Raw genomic sequence first — 7,084 nt, 5'->3', positions numbered from 1 at the left:
TCTAAAATATTCAGAAAATAGCATAGTTATAAAACACTGTAAGGCATTATTACATTTGCACTGTTTGTTTTTTAAATGTGGTTTTCCGTGGATATTTTCATACTACCTTATTTATTGTACGTTACAGAATTTTACGTTACCGTTTTCCTCGGTGTACATCATGTCATCTGCAACTGTGTAAGTGGTTGTTAGTAAACAAATAGTAAAACGTGAACTTAAATACGTCAGAGTCATACAATTGGGATTGCGGTAGTGTTGTGGATCCAGTTTTGGTGTGTACTGGGCTGTTACTCATTTTGTCGTGAATTCACGTTCGTTGGGCGGTATGCAGCTAATTTTATACACAGACAAGCAAAACTTTCGCACCTCATTACGCGAACAGAAAGATGGCGTAATGTTTTGTATATTGTGGAAAAGGAGGTAAACATAATCATACCACATAAAAATAAGCACAAAAAACCGACACAGGCCACGAAGAATTAAACAGGAACTGAAAGTGGAAAAACATAGTGAATGGTAAAATAATCTCTCTCTGTGGTACTTAAAGTTTAATTTAACTATCTTGAACCGAGACACACCAGCTTTGCGACCACACAACTCATTGCAAAATTCGGCTGGACTGTCTTATCACATCCACCGTACAGTCCCGATATAGCGCCTTCAGGCTTCCATCTCTTGGGCCTCTGAAAGATGGACTACGCGGCGAACATTTTAAAGATTCGGATTTTATTATCAGAGCTATAATGAAGCGGTTACCCTCAGCTTGTTCTAGTTTTTACAGGCGCAGCATGAAGGCTTTGGTTCATTGCTGGCAAAAGTGCCTAACGGGTAGTGGTAACTATGTGGAAAAATGACAATCTGTAGCTGAAATATTGCTCTATTTAGCTGTGCTGTTGTGATTTACGTTCCTTCTGTAGTTTCCATGAACAGACATAGGGGGCATTACTTTCGGGACGATCATCGTACTTGTGTACAAAAGGCAGAAGGTTAAATAAAGAAAAACTGAAAACAGTTATGAACAAGCAGATGGTGCAAATCGTTTCCCGCATTTACTGTAACAATTTCATAGTTTCAAATGCCTCGTTTTATCATGGCACTTCGACGTCGTCTGCAGTGTTATTGTAATGTAATTAATTAGAACAGAGATTCGACAATTTGAATAAGTGCAAAAGAAAACGCAAAAAATATTGTTGGCTGTCACTTCGTATCCTCTTAACCTTAAAACGAAAATAAAGTGGAATCTGAGGTATGATACCGTGGCGAAAAAGCATAATGCCGTTGCTCTTCACACCTTTAAGCCAGCTTCAGTTCCTGGTATCAAATTGTTAAAATGTCTGTAGAACACCTGTACAAATATTCAAGGTACGTCTGAAGGTGATCTATCCGTAGTAGCAAAGTAATAACACTACAAATATGCTAAGCGTTTTACGAGTTAAAATGCGTCCTCCCAAAATAACATGACTTGAGCTGCAGGATGTGTTGCGGACAGAATTCTCGTTCTGCGCATCCGAATGCTCACTCCATTTATATTGTATTGTATTGTATGTTAACCGGGGACCTAGAAACGACGGAGAGGCTCCGTCCCCGCCGCAGCCGCAGTGGTCCACAACCCCACGACGACTACCGCAGTCCACTTCACCCCTCCGCTGCCCCACACCGAACCCAGGGTTATTGTGCGGTTCGGCCCCCGGTCGAACCCCCAGGGAACGTCTCACACCAGACGAGTGTAACACCTATGTTTGCGTGGTAGAGTAATGGTGGTGAACGCGTACGTGGAGAACTTGTTTGCACAGCAATCGCCGACATAGAGTAGCTGAGGCGGAATGAGGGTAATCAGCCCGCATTCGCCGAGGCAGATGGAAAACCGTCTAAAAACCATCCACAGTCTGGCCGGCACACCGGACCTCGACACAAATCCGCCAGGCGGATTCGTGCCGGGGACCAGGCGCTCCTTCCCGCCCGGAAAGCTGTGCGTTAGACCGCACGACTCCATTTATACTTTATGGGTGGGTCCATTCGAGAACAGTTTGTTGCGCCTTATACCACACGTCATCAGAAAGACTGGGCCACATCCAGAATATTCCTACCATGGTCATGGCTGACACCGGTCCTTCCCCTGTCCCATCTGGAGTAGAAAACCTGTGCCCAGGATATAATTTCCCGCAGTATTTCACTACTACGTAGAGGTAAATCTATTGCGTAGCATCAGATGTGGTTGGTGATTAAGTGGGGTAGAAGCAGAAGCTTGCTCATTAGCGAGGGTGGTGGTGGCAATGGACATTATAAAATGTTGGTTCCGTCCTCTCGTTTACAATTGTCATTTGTAGTAGCTAGTTCATCTGCAATGATTTCGTGGATGGGATGAACAATTTTTCGTACAAACGGACACAAAACCAGAATGAACAAACAACACAAATTACCAAATATCGCATTTTGTAGCTGACATTATTGAGATGATAATACCAACTTACCACATTTCTCTGGATATAATGATGTTAGAGGTGACTATGTTGTTGTTGTTGTTGTTGTGGTCTTCAGTCCTGAGACTGGTTTGATGCAGCTCTCCATGCTACTCTATCCTGTGCAAGCTTCTTCATCTCCCAGTACCTACTGCAACCTACATCCTTCTGAATCTGCTTAGTGTATTCATCTCTTCGTCTCCCTCTACGATTTTTACCCTCCACGCTGCCCTCCAACGCTAAATTTGTGATCCCTTGATGCCTCAAAACATGTCCTACCAACCGATCCCTTCTTCTAGTCAAGTTGTGCCACAAACTTCTCTTCTCCCCAATCCTATTCAATACCTCCTCATTAGTTACGTGATCTACCCACCTTATCTTCAGCATTCTTCTGTAGCACCACATTTCGAAAGCTTCTATTCTCCTCTTGTCCAAACTGGTTATCGTCCATGTTTCACTTCCATACATGGCTACACTCCATACAAATATTTTCAGAAACGACTTCCTGACAAATCTATACTCGATGTTAACAAATTTCTCTTCTTCGGAAACGATTTCCTTGCCATTGCCAGTCTACATTTTATATCCTCTCTACTTCGACCATCATCAGTTATTTTACTCCCTAAATAGCTAAACTCCTTTACTACTTTAAGTGTCTCATTTCCTAATCTAATCCCCTCAGCATCACCCGATTTAATTTGACTACATTCCATTATCCTCGTTTTGCTTTTGTTGATGTTCATCTTATATCCTCCTTTCAAGACACTGTCCATTTCATTCAACTGCTCTTCCAAGTCCTTTGCTGTCTCTGACAGGATTACAATGTCATCGGCGAACCTCAAAGTTTTTACTTCTTCTCCGTAAATTTTAATACCTACTCCGAATTTTTCTTTTGTTTCCTTTACTGCTTGCTCAATATACAGATTGAACAACATCGGGGAGAGGCTACAACCCTGTCTCACTCCTTTCCCAACCACTGCTTCCCTTTCATGCCCCTCGACTCTTATAACTGCTATCTGGTTTCTGTACAAATTGTAAATATCCTTTCGCTCCCTGTATTTTATCCCCGCCACCTTCAGAATTTGAAAGAGAGTGTTCCAGTTAACGTTGTCAAAAGCTTTCTCTAAGTCTACAAATGCTAGAAACGTAGGTTTGCCTTTTCTTAATCTTTCTTCTAAGATAAGTCGTAAGGTTAGTATTGCCTCACGTGTTCCAACATTTCTACGGAATCCAAACTGATCCTCCCCGAGGTCCGCTTCTACCAGTTTTTCCATTCGTCTGTAAAGAATTCGCGTTAGTATTTTGCAGCTGTGACTTATTAAACTGATAGTTCGGTAATTTTCACCTCTGTCAACACCTGCTTTCTTTGGGATTGGAATTATTATATTCTTCTTGAAGTCTGTGGGTATTTCGCCTGTCTCATACATCTTGCTCACCAGATGGTAGAGTTTTGTCATGACTGGCTCTCCCAAGGCCATCAGTAGTTCTAATGGAATGTTGTCTACTCCCGGGACCTTGTTTCGACTCAGGTCTTTCAGTGCTCTGTCAAACTCTTCACGCAGTATCTTATCTCCCATTTCATCTTCATCTACATCCTCTTCCATTTCCATAATATTGTCCGCAAGTACATCGCCCTTGTATAAACCCTATATATACTCCTTCCACCTTTCTGCCTTCCCTTCTTTGCTTAGAACTGGGTTGCCATCTGAGCTCTTGATATTCATACAAGTGGTTCTCTTCTCTCCAAAGGTCTCTTTAATTTTCCTGTAGGCAGTATCTATCTTACCCCTAGTGAGACAAGCCTCTACATCCTTACATTTGTACTCTAGCCATCCCTGCTTAGCCGTTTTGCACTTCCTGTCGATCTCATTTTTGAGACGTTTGTATTCCTTTTTGCCTGCTTCATTTACTGCATTTTTATATTTTCTCCTTTCATCAATTAAATTCAATATTTCTTCTGTTACCCAAGGATTTCTATTAGCCCTCGTCTTTTTACCTACTTGATCCTCTGCTGCCTTCACTACTTCATCCTTCAGAGCTACCCATTCTTCTTCTACTGTATTTCTTTCCCCCATTCCTGTCAATTGTTCCCTTATGCTCTCCCTGAAACTCTCTACAACCTCTGGTTCTTTCAGTTTATCCAGGTCCCATCTCCTTAAATTCCCACCTTTTTGCAGTTTCTTCAGTTTCAATCTGCAGTTCATAACCAATAGATTGTGGTCAGAGTCCACATCTGCCCCTGGAAATGTCTTACAATTTAAAACCTGGTTCCTAAATCTCTGTCTTACCATTATGTAATCTATCTGATAACTTTTAGTATCGCCAGGATTCTTACAGGTATACAACCTTCTTTCATGATTCTTGAACCAAGTGTTAGCTATGATTAAGTTATGCTCTGTGCAAAATTCTACAAGGCGGCTTCCTCTTTCATTTCTTCCCCCAAACCCATATTCACCTAATATGTTTCCTTCTCTCCCTTTTCCCACTGACGAATTCCAGTCACCCATGACTATTAAATTTTCGTCTCCCTTCACTACCTGAATAATTTCTTTTATCTCGTCATACATTTCATCTATTTCTTCATCATCTGCAGAGCTAGTTGGCATATAAACTTGTACTACTGTAGTAGGCATGGGCTTTGTGTCTATCTTGGCCACAATAATGCGTTCACTATGCTGTTTGTAGTAGCTAACCCGCACTCCTATTTTTTTATTCATTATTAAACCTACTCCTGCATTATCCCTATTTGATTTTGTATTTATAACCCTGTAATCACCTGACCAATAGTCTTGTTCCTCCTGCCACCGAACTTCACTAATTCCCACTATATCTAACTTTAACCTATCCATTTCCCTTTTTAAATTTTCTAACCTACCTGCCCGATTACGGGATCTGACATTCCACGCTCCGATCCGTAGAATGCCAGTTTTCTTTCTCCTGATAACGAGGTGACTATATGGATCATATTAACACAGGAACAACTCTCACTGAAGTTTGTAAACCTGTAGAAATTTATAATTAGGGCAGATACCACGGTGGAATCTGTTCCACCATTTCCAGGCAGGCGCAGAAAGTGCCCGGACTTTTTACGAAAACTTAGCTCGTCCACCACAAACGCTAGAGAGCTCTTTATGTCAAAAACTGTGATTGTCACGTAGTTGGGAGTCTGTCACATAGTTGGGGAGTCTTACAGTGATCGAGGGAACTGTGGGAGGCAATTTTATTTAATAGATGGGATAAATCACAATGTTCAAAGGGCACTAATAAAGTTCATAAATTCGTAAACGCGAAAGAATACAAATGAAAGTTATAGACAGATCGCTTCTCTCATCATGATCATATAATACAAACATTCCATTCCATTCCACAAACATACACACAATACATACATGTAGTATTACAAATAGTGAAATGGAGTATATTGTAAATAAACAAAACGAAACTGTCTATGCCGCGCGGGGTAACCGTGCGGTCTATGGCGTATTGTCACGGTTCCGCACGCTTTCCCCCATTGGAGGTTGGAGTCCTCCCTCGGGCATGGGTGTGTGTGTTGTTCTTAGTGTAAGTTAGATTAAGTAGTTGTAGGCTTAGGGACCGATGACCTCATCAGTTTGGTCCCATAAGAACTTACTACAAATTTCCAATTTCCGAAATCTCTATGCCAACTTTCTATCATGTCGACGTCATCTCGTTGCAGGTCTACAGCAGTAACAATTGGAGGATTCCTTGAACGAAGTCTGTTGATGTGTTCATCTTCAGAGAAAAAAATGAATAGGGAGCTGGGCGTTATTTTGTACTTTGCTATGCTCTCTGACTAACCTGTGCTGCCAGCACGAATGAGTGGATAGAATATGACTACCAAGTGGACGCCACGACGTTGGCATTACAGATTTACTTCGAACTTTGTACACCTTCAGTAGGCCATCTAAACAACATAATGTGCTAGTAGTAAGGTGCAGTCCCAGACAACGTCGACAAAATCGCACGAGAAGTTTTACGTGTGTATTATGTGCCGGATATATCTGTGTGTAGATGCTGAACGTTGCAGAATTCATGGTGATCACGTCGGAGCCTGCTCGGTAACTGAGCGTGTTTGGTCAGAGGGTTAGCTGCCATCTGCAACTAAAAACTAAGTGAATGGATCACCGATGAACTTGAACAAGCGTCATAGGACGTCCGCCCCGAACAAATTCAACGACCGATAACGAATTAAATGAGATCAACAAAAAAAAAAGGGAAAAAATTTGTTAAAATAGTTCAAATGGCTCTGAGCACTATGGGACTTAACATCTGAGGTCATCAGTCCCCTAGAACTTAGAACTACTTAAACCTAACTAGCCTAAGGATATCACACACATCCATGCCCGAGGCAGGATTCGAACCTGCGACCGTAGCGATCGCGCCGTTCCAAACTGAAGCGCCTAGAACCGCTCGGTCACACCGGCCGGCAAAAAAAAATTGTTAGTGTTCGAGCTACAATTATACGCACGTGTATGAGCCGCTGTTCGACTCCCACTCAAACCTAATTTTTAATCTACACTTTTTTCATCACTGGTCATATTATTTAATTTATATGACATTTGAGAGGTAATATAATTTAAAAAAAGCACGTGTATTTGCATGAA

This window comes from Schistocerca piceifrons, chromosome 5 (genome assembly GCF_021461385.2).
Source record: "Schistocerca piceifrons isolate TAMUIC-IGC-003096 chromosome 5, iqSchPice1.1, whole genome shotgun sequence".
Lineage (NCBI taxonomy): Eukaryota > Metazoa > Arthropoda > Insecta > Orthoptera > Acrididae > Schistocerca > Schistocerca piceifrons.
This window is presented reverse-complemented; position numbering follows the sequence as displayed.